Source organism: Chiloscyllium plagiosum, chromosome 10 (genome assembly GCF_004010195.1).
Source record: "Chiloscyllium plagiosum isolate BGI_BamShark_2017 chromosome 10, ASM401019v2, whole genome shotgun sequence".
NCBI lineage: Eukaryota > Metazoa > Chordata > Chondrichthyes > Orectolobiformes > Hemiscylliidae > Chiloscyllium > Chiloscyllium plagiosum.
The window spans coordinates 44812494-44830954 of NC_057719.1; the positions used below are offsets into that span (position 1 = coordinate 44812494).

At 40.6% G+C, this 18461-nt stretch overlaps 1 protein-coding gene across 2 annotated transcripts in view; it reads left to right on the forward strand.

The window, feature by feature from the left end:
- The first annotated feature begins 556 nt into the window (after positions 1-556).
- Positions 557-18461, forward strand: part of frmd6 (FERM domain containing 6) — a 125015-nt gene continuing 107110 nt past the window's right edge. The window contains exon 1 of one of the 2 annotated variants that reach the window (XM_043697633.1): positions 557-1296. The gene's annotated coding sequence lies outside the window, so the exon portion shown is untranslated. The remainder of the gene's footprint in view (positions 1297-18461) is intronic. The other variant, XM_043697634.1, reaches the window with a different exon arrangement.

Sequence of the window (18461 nt, forward strand, 5' to 3'; positions counted from 1 at the left end):
CTACAGATCCAGAACCTTTACTGACTGACGGTTGAAGATTCTTTAGATATCTGCAGGGGAATATTTCATTGTCTAGAAACGACGAGGAGCAAGCAGGCATATGCAAAGAAATAGGTGTTGCAAAACAACTTTTGGGGAGGAAAGTCCAAGTTAAAGGTCACGTAATTGTTGTAAAACACACTGGATTCCGCTCTCCGTTCATGACACTGCGAAGGCAAGCTCATTCTAAGTTCTTTGTACGTGTTTATATGAACACAGAAGTTGCTGCTCTGCCAGTGAAACTGGGCAGTAAATCGACAAAAAAATCTGAAAGCAAACCAAGGCTACTTAATGAAATATACCTGGGCGGGAGACAGAGCGGGTCATAATTTATTGCCACATTAGAAAAGTAGTAAAGTAGGTTTCCCCACTTTTGTTGCCAAATTCTAACCTTGGCGTTCGCCACAAAAATAGGAAAATGATTTATACCCCCCCCCCCCTCCATGGCAGCTCCAACACGCCTTTCAGATCGTGTGATCATCCTTTGGAGGAGTGTTCATATTACAGCCTTAGGGTGTAACATATACAAGTCTGTCTTTGTAACATGTTAGCAGATGGAGCTATTAAAGTTCAGCATAATGATTCGACGGAAATAGCCTTCATCTGATTTCTAAAGCTCGGGTGGAAATAAAACTTATTTAAGCCAAATCATTTTTCTAAAAAAAAGGAATGTTTCTAATTCGGTACAACCAAGAACAAAAGGCAATAAATCAGGAACCCTGCCCCCACCCGATTTGGTTGTGGAAAATATTCCGAGCTGGTCTGTGAGAGTATGTTAGTGTGAGATTGGTTTCAGAAGGCTGACAGTAAAGGTGCAGAGATGGCCGGCCCGGAATGAAATCCTTTCTCATGTACTGTACACATGAAAGCTCTGGCACACGAAGCCAGACAGGAGATGGCATGTTAGGGAGTGGAACATACCAACAGTACAACCAACAGAGGGGAACACATCAGCAGGAGCTTGGAAAATGCACCAATGAGTTCACCCGGCACAAATGTATGCGGGACTCCGAGCAGGGGAAAGGAGGAGAAACCACACGATATGACTAGTCTTCGTGTCTTTCCTGAAAGTGTTTGAAAACACACGTGAGCAGCAGCTTCCCCCCGGTTCTGTCCAACATATGTCTAAACACACCCGTAGACCGCATGTGTTCTGTTCCTACTGGACTATCAAAGATGTGGCTGTGAAGTTTGCAGCAGCTCCTGTAACTGTTCCTTTCCTGAATTCAGTGACCGAATACCGAAAGTGCTGAGGAGGTGAGCTCCAATAATCAGTTCTTTTCCTGGCATCCAGCGGCGAGTACTTTTACTGAGGGGGAGTGAGCGCTTGTTTTACTTTGACTCTTCGCTTTCTGTTTTACTGTGGGCTTCATGGAGCTACTTTAATGTTACAGGGTGGTTAAAAGAAATCTTTGGGATATTGCTTATACAGTTGTAATCAGGCGGGGCGGGGCGGGGGAGAAGAGAAAGTTATTTAGTGGAGATGCTGCTCTTTTAAAAGTATTAGTGTTGCCTGCGAAACTTTACTGTTAGTGCATTCATTATCGGAATATTTATTGAATATATGTTACTCTTGATTGAGGAGGAGTTCTATATATTATTTCACAAACCGTACAACCTTAAAGAATCTGAGGGACAAATGTTCCCTTTGGCTCCTGATTAGAAACCTTGTCCTCCTTGTGGGTTCTGCTGTACCTCGTCAATTCCAACCAGCCCCTAGAGGGTACAGTTGTATCATCCGACAGTATTTTTAGATTCACAGTCACCAAATACATTTACTATGATCTTTATTTTCTATAACATTACTTTGCACTTTGATTCCGATCTATCTTCCAACGACATTTAAGAGTCTGTTAGGCTAGCTTCCTTCAATGCCGCAGGATACAATTTATGCGATTAGTCACTTCTGCTAAGGGACTACATGTGGCTTAATTTTTAAAGAATGCTAGTCATTTCCTTTCTGAGATTTCTGGGAATTAATTTTTTTCCCCTTCTACCGATGAAAACAGCAGTTGCTGCTTGGGACATTTTCTGGGCTGCAAGCTGTCTGTAAACCTTTGTATTTTAAATATCGTGTGTTCATTGCAGGGCTTTTAAATAACAACTGTTTGAAGTATTCATCTGTTCGTTTCAGCCAGTTATTAGAACGAGGAACCAGGTTTTTTGGGAAGGGGAGAAAATGTAACGAAGCTGAGTGTCAGACTACAACCATCCAACCTACCTTTAATTGTATTGAAATTCAGTGTTTAAATTGCTATGCTTGATTCTATTGGAGCCCGTGAGAAGTAAAATCCTATAAGATTCATTGTCAAATCTTCAAGTATCCAATAGAACCATACACAGTTTTGAATAGACGGTCCCACTGAACCTTTGATAAGGCTGGTGCATGTGTAGGTATGTTGTAATCACTAATTAATTTAATGTGACTTTTTAATGACTTGATTCCTGCAACAAGAGAAAAGCTTAGAGGCCTTTGCTTGCTGCAGAGCTTTTGACTTGCCCATTTAGACACTACAGGAAGCCAACCTTTTTTTCCCAGTGTTCATGGATGTGTACAGAAGGGCACAGGAAATCTCTTTTCTCTTTATCTGCTGCATTGTAACAGTCAATTAAAGCTGACTTTAATTCTACCTAGTAATGCCTCTAGGGTGGTACTGCTGTTTTTAGAAAATAGTATGTTAATGCCACATATAGACTAAAGAGGAAGGTTAAGCTTTCCCTGAGAGTGACATTCTTTTTCAATCGAAATGCCTTAGCTTCTTGTAATGGGAGTTTATTTTGATCATGTGTCACAGATCTGAAGAAGTTGTACTGACTATCTTTTGAGATACATTATTTTAAACAATGGAGACTGTCAGTTACTGATGGACACAGTGTAGCAAAGTCTTATTGCTGGTATTTCTTATAGTATATGGTAAAGATAAAGTTCAATGAATTAAAAACACATTGATCAAGAATGTGAGTGGATTGAAAGTAGGGGCCTCAACTGATGGCTGCTTCACATGTGGTACTGCCTTGCTATGGTCATATGCATCAGGATTGTGTTGATAACTTAGTTTGCTTTTGTTCATGTTTTTAAACACTATTCGGATGATTAGGATGTTCTTTCTTTCATGATCATGTATCTAGAAGCCACAACTCTGATATTATGTGCAGCTATTATTTTAGTGCTAGTGGTTCTCATGTGAAATACGTAAATGTAGATATAGTTGAACACTTTTAGCTTGCTTGGCGAGTTGTAACATGACTTTTGTAGAACAAACCATGAATGCCTGGAGCACTGCAGTTGCTTTTAGTTCTATCATGTTTAATTGTTTTCAAACCTTTTTAAATATTTTCTAAAAATCTCTAAATGAAAGCGGTATTTATGACTGTAGAATTTCTCTTCATAGTGAAGTGACACGTCACTGGGGGAGATGGGGAATTGTAAGAAATTTAGAAGCAGTGTGTTGAATTTTTCAAAGTAAGCAGTTACTAGGGACCTTGATTTTTTTTATTATTAATTTTAGAATTGTTAAAAGCCATTGTGTTCTGAGTCGACTGCACCAGCTTTCATGCTTATATGCTGCTGATTCCTTTACCAAATAATAATCACTTGACAGTTCTTTAGAATTATTTTAATGTATTTCTAGATTGATGTGTGAATATTTCCTGTATAATCAGATTCTGAACCAGATATATTGTTTTAATGTTAGCTGAAGCTCTTAACATTGGAATCCACTTGATTTCTAATCAATCAACAATAGATATTGTTTGGACCAAATGGATGCATTACTCTCTCCTACAGGTAGTACAACATAATTAAATTATTCACTGGAAAATTATGGAAATGTGTCAGGGAACTGTTTATAAAGTTTTGGAAAATTCCTGTTTGATTGTTTGGAGGGCACAGGTCATCTTTATTAGTTCAAATCTTATGCCTTGCTCCTTACACAACTTGTAATTATAGACATGACATGGACAGATGATGAAGGAGCGGCGCTCCAAAAGCTAGTGTGCTTCCAATTAAACCTGTTGGACTATAACCTGGTGTTGTGTGATTTTTAACTTTGTAATTATAGAGCACCTCTTATGTAGTAAATTATCGTAAGATGCTTGATGAGAGTGCATTCGAATTAAAATTTAACATTAATATCACATGATTTCAAGACAGATGACCAAAAGCTTCAGTAATGAGACATGTTTTAAGGAGAGTTGCAAAGTGTGGTGCTGGAAAAGCACAGCAGGTCAGGCAACATCCGAGGAGCAGGAGAGTTGACATTTCAGGAATAAGCCTTTATCATTCTTGATGCTGCCTGACCTGTTGTGCTTTTCCAGCACCACACTTTATGACTCTGATGTCCAACATCTGCAGTCCTCACTTCCCCCTATGTTCTAGAGAGAACCTGCCAGGATGACAGATCGACTAAGAAGTGCCAAGAGGGAATTCCACAAATTAAGATCTGGACAACTGAGGACTCTCAATGATGAATTGAATAAAATTAGGAATGTGCAAGAGGATAGAAATTGGAGGAGTGAAGATTTCTTGGCAAGTTGTGTTTCTGGAAGTAATTATAGAGATTGGGAAGAACCATGGGTAGATCTGAAATCTAGGACCAAATAAATTTAAGATTGAGTTATTTCTGAAGAGGGAGCCACTGTATGACAGTGACCAAAGGAGTGATAATTCAAAACAAATATTACTTGGGCAAATTTGTTTATGTAGAGGTGTTGTTGTGGTCCCAGCATTGCATATACATTTTTCAAATGTGTGTCTTACAAGGTGAAGTTGTCAGTAGTCAATTCTAGGAAAGAGGGGTTATAGTTAAGAAGTTGGGGTTATTCTCCTTGGAATAAAGGTGATCTTGTAGTTGAGATTCTGTAGTGTTAAATCAAGATTATGACAAGGTAGACAAAGAAAAACTATCTTGGCACCTAATGGTACAAGGATGAAGGGACTCGGGTTTCAGGTTTTGGCAGTGAGCTCACATGAACTCGATAGGATGAATGACATTCCTCAGTGCAGTCATGACTCTATGAAAGACTACTTCTGGCTTTTCTATTGTTCATTTTTTTTTAAACTATGGGAACACAAAATCCCATAAGAATTGGCTTTTTGATGCTTTAGCAAAAGAAAAACTGCAGATGCTGGAATCCAGAGTAGGTCAGCAGGAGGCTAGAAGAGCACAGCAAGCCAGGCACAATTGAAAGGTGGAGAAATCCAACATTTTGGGTATAACCTTTCTCCAGGAATGGGGGTGCGGATAGGGGGAGTTGCAGATAAAAGTGGGGTGTGTGATAGGCAAAGTAAGTCCCTGAGAAGGTGAGGATGTTATAAGCAGGGGCCCATCCTGTTTAAAAGGTTGACATTGCTAGTGGGTGCAAAAGATTTACTTAAAATTTATGGATTTTAGAATTAGTAGTTCTGTTTGCATATTAGGATCATCTTTTATGGTTTTGATAGTTTTTGCGTAGCCAGTTGTTAGCAGACTGAGTCTCTGTAGCATTCCTCAAGTACTGCTTTTGCCCGAAACGTTGCTTTCGAAGCTCCTTGGATGCTGCCTGAACTGCTGTGCTCTTCCAGCACCACTAATCCAGAATCTGGTTTACAGCATCTGCAGTCATTGTTTTTACCTCTGCAGTCACATAGTATATGCTTTGTATACAGGTAGTACAAGGACTTGGATTTCTCTGCTAATCCTTCTGCCTTCACTATTTTATGTTTGGTTATTTTTAATGCTTTGGGATGTTTTATTCAATTAGTGGTGCTATGCAAGCCGTTTGTATTGATACTAATGAGTGTTTAGAACACAACAAAAAATAGAAACTGAGTAGATTGGTAGAAGAAAGTGTGTATGCACATATGTAGAAAGCAAATAAAAGAGACCAGAATAGACATATTCATGAAAGAAAGAACTGAGTGAATAAAGACAATGACAAATCTTCAATGGCGATACAGTCAACACGTATGGAGAGTGTGACCAAGTGGTGCAAGTGAAAAGAATAGCAAACAGATTAACTAAAACCTGGAGAATCAGGGAAGCAGCTATGAGAAGGGTAGGAAGAACAGTATTTGTTTTTATTGAGTTCTTTCATACTAACTCACATGCATAAAGTGTACAATTTATTAACTTAGTGCAGCAGTTTGTTAGAAATGAATGAGAGCAAGCATATCCTAATGAGAGTAATCTCTTGCTAAAATCTATGGTTCTTTGTTGAGACTGAACTAATCTCATCAGGATCTTGCTGTGCTGGTAAATCTGCTACTTAATGGATCTTTTTGTTAACATTGATTTTAATAGCCAAATTACAAAATGAAAGCATATAATCAAGTCAATTCACAACTTTCTCGAAGACTATCAACATTTGGTTGAGGAAGATAAAGACAAAGTTTTGACAATCATAGTAAATATAGTGCTTGTTCCTTTATATGTATGAGAATACTAACTTGACAACATCCAACAGTAGCTTAATGTTGAAGTGATAAATTATTTCAGATTCAAAATGTCCATTCAGTCAACTGCTTGTATAGACTTACATACTCAAACACTCAATCTATCAGGTACTATTTAAATTGTTAAAAGCAGTAGGTGCTAGGCCATTTGAAAAGGTAGTAAAAAGTGAATATTATGAATGTGAAATTTAAATCACCAAGTCTAGAATAGCAAAGGCAGACAGGTTTATTACCGAGAAAGCACTAAGGGAACCAATATATTTTGTCTTTCTGACAGCTTTTGTATCATATTTATTCAAAACGGCTTTTAATTTTTAGGCTAAACTCCTTTTAAAATTCATTTTTAATATATTTTATACATTTCAAACTAGTATGATATGATTTGAATCCATGTACTTTGGATTTTTCATTGAGATCTATAAATTGATTGGATGATATCTCCAATACAGTCTATTGAAGTCCTCAAAGATTGTGATGGATTGCTTAATATTACACAACTTGGCCTTACAAAACCAGAAATCATTTTTTTCGGTTACCACAAAAGACAGTGAAACATGTGTATCAGCAAGTAGATTACTAGAAAGGTACTTGTCTTGGGTAAGAGCGAGACTGTCTCACTGCACTTTTGGTGTTCTAACTGAACTGAGCTTCTGACCCCAAGTGCTTTACATCACAAAGATTGTCATCTTGTGCCTCTAAGATTGCCCTACCTGCTCATTTTGGTACCTGTGCTTCAATGCATCTGCTACTCATACACTCACTGCTGCCTTCGCCACCTCTGGATTACTTCAATGTTTTCCTAGCCAGTTTGTCCTTCCACATCCTCCATAAACTTCACATTATTCAAAATGATGCTTCTTATATCCCACTTTGCACCGTGCCCTACCTGGTCTTGCTGATCTTTTTTTTTCCAACTCTGACTTGTACTTTAAGGTTGGCAACCTGCACCTTGTGGAGTGCCACAAAGACCAGTGCTGTTTTCACCATTATTTATAATGTATGTCAATGATTTGGATGAAGGAATTGAATGCATTATCAGGAGGTTTACAGATGACAGGAAAATAGGTGGGAAGGCAAGTCATGAGGATGCTACAAAGTGTCTGCAATGTGCGGCAAAATGTGACACTGTGCACTTCGGCAGGATGAATGGAAGAACTGAATACTAATCAAATGGGAAAAGACTGCAGAAAGCAGTAACACCGCGGGATTTGTATGCCCTTGCAGCATCTAAGTTCACCAGGGAAGGCAAGTGGATGTTGACCTTTATATCAAAGGGAATGGAATATAATAATAATGAGGTTTTGGCTCATTTACCTGAACAAAGATATTGGAGACAGTTCAGAGAAGTTTCACTAGGCTGGTTTGGAGGGTCTGACTTGAGGAGAAGTTGAGTAGGTTGGCTTGTGCTCATTGGAGTTTTGAAGAATGAATGGAGATCTTATTGAACCAAGAAGGTGGAGTTGAGGATTATCAGATTAGCTATGATCTCATTGAATGGCAGAACAAACTCGATGGGCTGAATGGCCTACTTCTACTCCAAAATCTTATGGTATCTAAGGAGTGAAATTCTTCTATTTTTGCATTGGCCTCTGGGTAAAGCTTTAGTGGCTCCTCCCTTCAGGCCTGAATTAAAATGAAGTGGGACTCCATGACCTACACATGGAAGGAGGAATGCTGCTGGCTTTGGAGCAGCTGTCCTCAGTTCTTACTAAAGGCTGAACACTCGGTGTCTGGGATATATCAGGACAGATAACTAACTCTTGTGCATTTCCATCACTTAATCTGAATTTTGAAAAGGTATTTGAAAAGGTGCCCACATCAAGGATTACTACTCAAAATAAGAGCTCTTGATGTCAAAATAACCTATTTACATGGATAGAGGATTGGTGGCCAAAAAGCAAAAGAATGCGGATAAATGGATCATGTTCAGGTTGGCCAACCAACCAATGAAGTGCCACTGGGATCAGTGCTGGAGCTGCAACTATTTACCAGTCATATCAATGACTTGCATGAAGGGACGAATCATATGGTATTTAAATTTCATGATGACACCAAGGTAGGCATGAAAGTAGGTTGTCAAGAGCAGATAAAGGTCTGTAAAGTGGTTGAGAGCTGTTAAGTGAGTGGACAAAAATCTAGCAGATCCACTTTGGGAGGAAGAATAAAAAATAAGCTATTTAACTGGAGATTGATCACAACTTTACAGTACAGTGGGATCTGGGTCTCCTTGTACATGAATCACACAAGGTTAGTATGCAGGCAAAGCAAGTGATTTGGAAGAGGAATGGATTGTTGAATTTATAGAAATGGGAATCGAGTACAAAAGTAGGAAAACGTTGCTATAGCTGTGGAAGGCCTTAGTGAGCCTGCATCAGGAAAACTGTGTACAGTTTTTTCTCCTTCCTTCAAAGTTAGAATTGAACTAAAAGCAGTTGAAAGATTCCTGAAACAGATTACTGGATTGCTGTGTGAGGAAAGGTTGGGCCCTTATCCATTGGCGTTTAGAAGAATGAGAGGTGATCTTTTTGAAACATGTAAGATCTTGTGTGGACTTGATGGGTGGATGCAGAGAAGATATTTCCCCCTTGTCTGGAACTGGAGGCAGATTCATGATCAAGGATGTCTACGGTTGCGGGGGTAGACAGGAAAGTGATGTTGAAGCCACAATTCAATCAGCCATGATGTTATCAAAAGGTAGAACAGGTTCAAAGGCCAAATGGCATATTCCTGAAATTTTTGTGTTCATCTAATTAATGCCAGGTTAGTCAGATTGAAATGACTTGAGTGACTGGTGTATTTCAAATTTTATTAAAGTGAGCCTTTTTGGAAGCATTATGTACTGTTCTTACTCTCTCTGCCATTGGTGATATGATCAAAGACTACATCAATTAGTGTTATGATGCAAGTGGTGGGCATCTTAATATTGACTGGCCTGATGCTCTCTTGCCACAACTGCTGACCCTTTCGGTGTGCGTCAACCCTCGCAAACTACTGTTCCCTATGTTGGTTTCATGAGCACATTATAGGATAGCTTGCTATCTTGCAGAGTTCACAGATTTAATTCAGGTCTTCAACATATTAACAGGAAAAGACAGGGTAGATAGAGAGAAGCTACTTCCACTGGTTGAAGATTGTAGAACCAATGGACATGGTCGAAAAATTAGGGCCAGGCCATTTAGGAGAGATGTCAGAAAGCACTTTACCTGCAAAGCGTAGTAGACGTCTGAAACTCTTTTCCTCAAAAGTGATAGTTTCAAATTCAGTTGTTAAATTTAAATCTGAAATAGACAAATGTTTTATTAATCAAGGGATGTGGACCCAAAGTGTATGGAGTTAGGCCACAGATCAGCATGATATTATGGAATGGTAGGGCAGGCTTGAGGGACTGAATGGCCTACTCTTGTTCCTATTTTACTCTGAAGTTCTCACACAGCGAAGATATTTAGCAGCTACCAAAACAACTTAAGGCTTCTGCTTTCGAAGTTGCTGCAGGTCTGTAAAACTTACAGCATCAGAACAATTCATAAACTGAATGGCAAGCTCCCAGTAATTGATGTTCCTAACCTTGTGGACTCACTGGGAATGTTGGAATTAAGCTGAGCCCTGGAAATTAAACCAGGGTTGGTTCATATCTTGTTGGGCAGGATTGACTTGCACCCTGCCATAATTCCACTCTGGCTTTGACCCAAGTGGCAAATTCAGATTGTGGATTGATTGATGTCAGTACAATAATAAGAATACAGTTTTTAGTTGAGTTCTAAATTTAATGGTAACCCAAAATTTAAAGCTTGCAAGATTCTATGGATGAGTCCTGGATTAAACTGCAATCCTGTGGTAATTCTGTGACATCTATTACTTTGGCATGTTTCAATAAAACACCATTTTTTTTTCCCCCGGTTTTCAATGCTGCTGACAGAATTTCCCGTCCATTTTTTAGGTCAGTAGGCTGCAGATGGAAAGTTCTTGCCCTAGGTCTGCTGCACGGTGGCTCAGTGGTTAGCAATGCTGCCTCCCAGTGCCAGGGACCGGTTCGATTCCATCCTTGGCCAACTGTCTGTGTGGAGTTTGTGCACACCTCCTCCGGGTGCTCCAGTTTCCTGCCACAGTCCAAAGATGTGCAGGTTAGGTGGATTGGCCATGCCAAATTGGCTGTAGTATCCAGGGGTGAGAGTCGAGTGTGTGGTGCTGGTAAAGCACAGCAGGTCAGGCAGCATCCAAGGAGCAAGAGAATCAATGTTTCGGGCAAGAACCTTTCATCAGGAAATGATGGATTAAAATGCACCCTTTTCCTGATGAAGGGCTCTTGTCTGAAACGTTGATTCTCCTGCTTCTTGGATGCTGCCTGATCTGCCCTGCTTTTCCAGCAGCACGCTCTTGACTCTGATCTCCAGCATTTCAGTGCTCACTTTCTCCTAGTATCCAGAAGTATGCAGGCTGAGTAGATTAACAGGGTTACAGGGGTAAGCCGAGGTGGGATGCACTTTGGAGGGTCAATGTGGACTCAATGGGTTGAATAGCCTGCTTCCACACTGGAGTGATTCTATGAACATCAGGTGATCCAGCCAGAATCTGGACTCAGAATTAACAATTTGCCAAGGGAATCAGCATCCTGGGTGGACCGAGAGTGTGGCAGCAGAACAGGTCATTTTTGTGGAATCCAGTGAACTGCTCGTGCCTCACTTGAGCCCACGCTCCCAAAACAAACACAGTACTTAACTATTTGACTGCACTTTGATAGGATTATTATACAGTAGAGCCAAAAAGTGTGGTGCTGGAAAAGCATAGCCAGCCAGGCAACATCCAAGGAGCAGGAGAGTCGACGTTTGGAGCATAAGCCCTTCATCAGGAATGAGGTGGTGGCCCAAGGGAGCTGAGAGTGGTGGGACTGTGGGCACGGTTGCTGGGGATGCGATATGTAGATGGAGGTGGGGGTTGATGGTGATAAGTGGGAAAGAAGGTGGACAGGTTGGACAGTTCAAGAAGGCAGTGTCGAGTTGGCTCTGGGATAAGTAGGGAGAGGAGAAATGAAGAAACTGGTGAAATCTACAAGGCGGAAGATGAGGTGTTCTTCCTCTAGGCGTTGGGTGGCTAGAGTTTGGCGGTGGAGGAGGCCCGGACTTGCATGTCCTTGGCAAGGTGGGAGGGGGAGTTAGTGTTCGGCGACAGGGCAGTGGAGGAAGAACGCCTCATTTTCTGCCTTGACCCTTCAACCACATGGGATCAATGGTAGATTTCACGGTTTCTTCATTTCTCCTGCCCCCATCTTATCCCAGAGCCAACCTCCCAACTCAGCACCACGCTCTTGAACTGTCCTACTTTCCACCTTCCTTTCCACCTATTCCCCTCCACCCACTTTTCCGACCTATCTTCATCACCCTATTACCTCCATCTAACTATCGCATTCCCAGCTCTATCTTCCCCTCAGTCCCACCCCCTTCCCATTTATCTCTCAGCCCCCTTGGGCCACTCCCTCATTCCTGATGGAGAGCTTATGCTTGAAACTTCGACTCTCCTGCTCCTCTAATAGCTGACCAGCTGTGCTTTTCCAGTACTATATTTTTCGCTTCTGATCTAATCCAAGATGGAGGACAGGAAAAATTTCTGACTGTAACAGGCTGTTCGTTTTTTGAGGTATTTTAGGTATTGGAGGTGATTTCCTTGAATTCTGGGAGTAGCAATTACTGTTTTGGAAGCTGTTGCATTGGTTTGGAACTTTAGAGAAACAAGTAGTGAAAACAACAGCACTTTTAAAGGGAGAGGAATAGACAAAGGCAGCACATGGTAGGTCAGTGCAGGAGAAAGAGAGAAAGGAACCCACACTGCTAACTGAAACAACAATGAACCTGCTGCATCGCTGGATATTGGACCGTGTCTGGGAAAATTAACAAACAGTGAAATTCACAACTAATCTTGGAGGAACCTGTTTGGGAGAGATGACAGCACAGAAACAGATGAATATTTTTAGGTGGGGCCTTACAGAAAGTCTGCAGTAATGAGTAGAGTGGGTTCTTTCTTGATTGTGTTTTATTGAGATATGTCTCTTGATTAAACTTAAAAAATATAAACCATTAGTATTAAGTTAGCCTGGAGCAGTGTTTTATTGACGAATAAGACTGTGCTATTTTCTGGGTCTGCAGATTGGAAGAAACAAAAATGTAGAGTGATATGCTTTTCTTGTCAGATGTGGGAGGTTAGGTAGAATTTACGGGTTACTGAGGATTATATCTGTAATAAATGCAGTTGGTTGTGAATCCTATAGGATTGAATGGATCAGTTGGAGAGACCTTTAGAGGCAATGAGAAATTTATAGGAGCAAGGGGATGTGATGGATGGCAGTTATAGGAAGGGAGAAAAGTTGCAGATACAGTCACATAGATGGGCTAACTCCAGGAAAGGTAAGAGAGGTAGGCAGGTAATGCAGGAATCTTCTGTGGCTATCCACATTTCAAACAAGTAGCTGTTTTGGGAAATATAGGGGGTGATGAATTCTCAGGGGAACATAGCCAGAACAGCCAAGTGTCTGGTATGGAGATTTGCTCTAATGCAATGAGGGTTACGTTGGGTTCCAAGTGATCTATTGTGGTAGGGGGCTCTCTCAGCCGAGGCACAGACCGAAGTTTCTGTGGCCAGCAGCAAAAAAATCAGAATGGTCTGTTGCTTCCCTGGTGCCAGGATCAAGGATGTCTCAGAGAGGGTGCAGAATGTTCTCACGGGGGAGAGGGATCAGCCGGTGGTCATTGTACACATTGGAACCAATGACAAAGGAAAGGAAAAGGATGCGATTCTGAAAGGAAAATAGAGAGTTCGGCAGAAATTTTAAAAAGGAGATCCTCGAGAGTAGTCATATCTGGATTGCTCCCAGTGCTGTGAGCTAGTGAGGGTAGGAATAGGAGGATAGAACAGATGAATGCATGGCTGAGGAGCTGGTGTATGGGAGAAGGATTCACATTTTTGGATCATTGGAATCTCTTCTAGAGTAAAAGTGACCTGTACAAGAAAGGCTGATTGCACCTGAATTGGAAGGGGACTAATATACTGGCAGGGAAATTTATGAGAGCTGCTCAGGAGGATTTAAACTATTAAGGTGAGGGGGGATGAGACCCAGGGAGATAGTGAGGAAAGAGATCAATCTGAGACTGGTACAGTTGAGAAAAGAAGCAAATCAAACAGTCAGGGCAGGCAGGGATAAAGCAGAGAACAAGGTAGGACTGATAAATTAAACTGCATTTACTTCAATGCAAGAGACCTAACAGGGAAGGCAGATGAGCTCAGGGCATGGTTAGGAACATGGGTCTGGGATATCATAGCAATTACAGAAATGTGGCTCAGGGATGGACAAGACTGGCAGCTTAATGTTCCAGGATATAAATGCTACAGGAAGGACAGAAAGGGAGGCAAGAGAGGAGGGGGAGTGGCGTTTTTGATAAGGGATAGTATTACAGCTGTACTGAGGGTACAGGGTATTAACTTTCCAAACCTAGATTGGAACTGCCATAGTATTAAGGGTTTCGATAGAGAAGAATTTGTTAAATGTGTACAAAAAAATTTTCTGATTTAAATATGTGGATGTACCTATGAGAGAAGGTGCAAGACTTAATCTACTCTTGGGAAATAAGACAGGGCAAGTGATTGAGGTGTCAGTGGGGGAGCACTTTGGGGCCAGCGACCATAATTCTATTAGTTTTAAAATAGTGATGGAAAAGGATAGACCAGATCTAAAAGTTAAAGTTCTAAATTTGAGGAAGGCTAATTGTGATGGTATTAGGCAAGAACTTTCAAAAGCTGAATGGGGGCAGATGTTCGCAGGTAAAGGGACGGCTGGAAAATGGGAAGCCTTCAGAAGTGAGACAGCAAGAGTCTAGAGACAATATAATCCTGTTAGGGTGAAAGGAAAGGCTGGTAGGTATAGGGAATGCTGGAAAGAAATTGAGAGTTTGGTTAAGAAAAAGAAGGAAGCATATGTAATGTATAGACAGGATAGATCGAGTGAATCCTTAGATGAGTGTAAAGGCAGTAGGAGTATACTTAAGAGGGAAATCAGGAGGGCAAAAAGGGGACATGAGATAGCTTTGGCAAATAGAATTAAGGAGAATCCAAAGGGTTTTTACAAATACATTAAGGACAAAAGGGTAACTAGGGAGAGAATAGGGCCCCCTCATAGATCAGCAATGCAGCCTTTGTGTGGAACCACAGGAGATGGGGGAGATACTAAATGAGTATTTTAGATCAGTATTTACTGTGGAAAAGGACATGGAAGATATAGGTTGTGGGGAAATAGATGGTAACATCTTGAAAAATGTTGATATTACAGAGGAGGAAGAGCTAGATGTCTTGAAACGCATAAAAGTGGATAAATCCCCACGACCTGATCAGGTGTACCCTAGAACTCTGTGGGGAGCTAAGAAAATGATTGTTGGGCCTCTTGCTGAGATATTTGTATTATCGATAGTCACAGGCGATGTACCGGAAGACTGGAGGTTCGCTAACATGGTGCCACTGTTTAGGAAGGGTGGTAAGGACAAGCCAGGGGACTGTAGTCCAGTGAGCCTGACGTCGGTGGTGGGCAAGTTGTTGGAGGGAATCCTGAGGGACAGGATGTACATGTATTTGGAAAGGCAAGGACTGATTAGGGATAATCAGCTTGGCTTTGTGCATGCAAAATCATGTCTCACAAATTTGATTGAGTTTTTTGAGGAAGTAACAAAGAGGATTGATGAGGGCAGAGCAGTAGATGTCATCTATATGGACTTCAGTAAAGCGTTCGACAAGGTTCCCCATGGGAGACTGATTAGCAAGGTTAGATCTCATGGAATACAGGGAGAACTAGCTATTTGGATACAGAACTGGCTCAAAGGTAGAAGACAGAGGGTGGTGGTGGATAGATGTTTTTCAGATTGGAGGCCTGTGACCAGTGGAGTGCCATTAAGGACCACTACTTTTCATCATTTATATAAATGATTTGGATGTAAGCATAATAGGTACAGTTAGTAAGTTTGCAGATGACACCAAAATTGGAGATGTAGTGGACAGCGAAGAAGGTTACCTCTGATTACAATGGGATCTTGTGTAGATAGGCCAATAGGCTGAGTAGTGGCAGATGGAGTTTAATTTAGATAAATGCAAGTTGCTGCATTTTGGGAAAGCAAATCTTAACAGGACTAATACACTTATTGGTAAGGTCCTAGGGAGTGTTGTTGAACAAAGATACCTTGGAGTGAAGGTTCATAGTTCCTTGAAAGTGGAGTCGCAGGTCGATAGGATAGTGAAGAAGGCGTTTGGTATGCTTTCCTTTATTGGTCAGAGTATTGAGTACAAGAGTTGGGAGGTCATGTTGCGGCTGTACAGGATATTGGTTTGGCCATTTTTAGAATATTGTGTGGAGTTCTGGTCTCCTTCCTATCGGAAGGATGTTGTGAAACTTCAAAGGGTTCAGAAAAGATTTACAAGGATGTTGCCAGGGTTGGAGGGTCTGAGCTATCGGGAGAGGTTGAGTAGGCTGGGGCTGTTTTCCCTGGAGCCTCTGAGGCTGAAGGGTGACCTTTATAGAGGTTTATAAAATCATGAGGGGCATGGATAGGATAAATAGACAAAGTCTTTTCCCTGGGGTGGTGGAGTCCAGAACTAGAGGTTTAGGGTGAGAGGGGCAAGATATAAAAGAGACCTAAGGGGCAACTTTATCATGCAGATGGTGGTACGTGTATGGAATGAGCTGGCAGAGGAAGTGGTGGAGGCTGGTTACAATTGCAACATTTAAAAGGCATCTGGATGGGTTTCTGAATAGGAAGGGTTTGGAGGGATATGGGCCAGGTGCTGGCAGGTGGGACAAGATTGGGTTGGGATACCTGGTCAGCATGGATGGGTTGGACCGAAGGGTCTGTTTCTGTGCTGTACATCTCTGACTCTATGACTGTATTTGCAGTCCTTATTTTCTCCTTACTATACAGTAGAGGCTATTACATGATTTACTGGACAGGTGTAATGAGAAAAAAGGCATTTCTAAAACAAATGACAGGAAAATGAAGATAAAAGTAAAATACTATTGCTGTTGGAAATCTAAAACAAACAAAGGCCAAGAAGTACATAACTGGTCTGGCAGCATCTATGGTGGTGTTACATATCGAATCAGCAATGCAGTATATCTTTAAGCGACATACTAATGATATCACCACATCATGACATGTGACCTAATAATATAAAGCTCTGTTTCCATCTTGAAATGTGCTGCAGTACATCCAAATTGCTTATTTTGAGCCCCGATCTGCCAGTACCTGAGTGTGTGTGTGGTGTACCTGTGTAGATACCAGGCTCTGTAATAAATATTCATTGAACTTTTCATTACTTGCAAGCTCCATGTCTGGGAGGTAACACAAGTGTCACAGCATGATTGTGGTGAATCATCAGTAATCCATGACACGTCACATCACGTAGAGTGAGAAACGGTTAATGGTTCAATTCCAATATGATTCTTCTTCATAACCCAGATTCTGTAGAAGTTCGATTTGTTTTGACATATCTCTGTTCAGATATTCTGGCATTTAATGACCTAAGGACCTAAAACCCTAAAATAATGTGGCATTACTTTTAGTTATCACTGATGACATGTATCACCTAGTACATATCAGATTTTTTTTAAAGCCTCAACATGTAGGCCTGCTTTTTATGATGGCAATGATTGTGTAAAATTCACCCTCATTAATTCATTGAAACTGACAGCAACTTCAGGAGTTGACTCAGAATAGTGCAGAATAGGAAGATAATCAAGTTGTTACTGTCAGTGCTTTACCAACGGGCGTGCTGTTGAGGCACCCACCAAATACAATCAAAGAATTGATGAAAACCTCTACTATTCTGCCATCAGTCTCTGTAAAAGCCCTCGAAACCTTGTAACATATTGACTGAAGTGTGTGAGAGTTTTTGAACAGCATGCCAATTTCATATTTACTCCTAAACATATTCATTGGACTTGCAATGCAAATTTTATGTTTGTGGCAAGTCAAATTTCTCCAATGTAATAAACTTCATGTTTTCATTTTGTTTGATATTTTAGTTTCTGTCATAGTCCAAATTATCACTTATTTTGCTGTCTGAAAAATATTGTTAAATTCATGGTATGTTGTCAGAGTATTTCACTGTGGCTGCCAGCTGTGTGCAGATGCCTTTGACTTGGCACCAGGGTTGACCTGCCATTGAGAAACTTGAAAGGCTCATCAGTGAGATTGCAAGTTTGGCAGCATATCCTGTTACTTCATCACTGAGAACAATACTTAGCCTTTTCAATAGTTCATGGAGGCCTACCTCATTCCCTTGTTCCAGACTTGATGTTGATTGATACCCTTCAAACTATATAACCAATTAAGCAACCCTCTCTTAGGACTCTTTCTACCAGATTCTTTTGTAGACTATAGCTGATTACCTGGATTACCACCAGGCACACTGTTATACAAAACATTAGCAGGGTTTACTGCTTACTAGGTGACGCAATTATTGGATGAGAAATGTTTAAAAAGGAAATCAAAAGAATATGAGTCAAATATTGTCCAGCAAAGAGAATGAAGAATAAATTGAAAGTCGGGGGGAGAATGGGGTCCAAGGATACATGAGAAGGTGAGATCAAATGTAATTTTTGTTTTAATAAAATCATTTCTAAAGTAGAAGATAATTAGGAAAAGGAGAAAAGAATTTAGGAAAGCAAAGCAAATAATAGGAAAAGAAAAAATAGTTTTCTGTTTTACAGGAGGATATTCAGAGAGATGAGATACTTAAGTGAAGAATTATAAGAGAAACTAAGACTACATTGGTCCATTTTCATTGAGGATGTGTTAATGAAATTGTAGAAACATCAGAAGAATTAAAAGATAAGATCACAGGTAATGTAATTGTTTGTATGCAGGCATCCTGAGGAAACGAAGAAAGCTATAATGTAGGTTCTGACTATAATTCTGGCAGTTTTTTTCAGAAAGTTTGGAGAGTAACAAATATAATTGGTCGC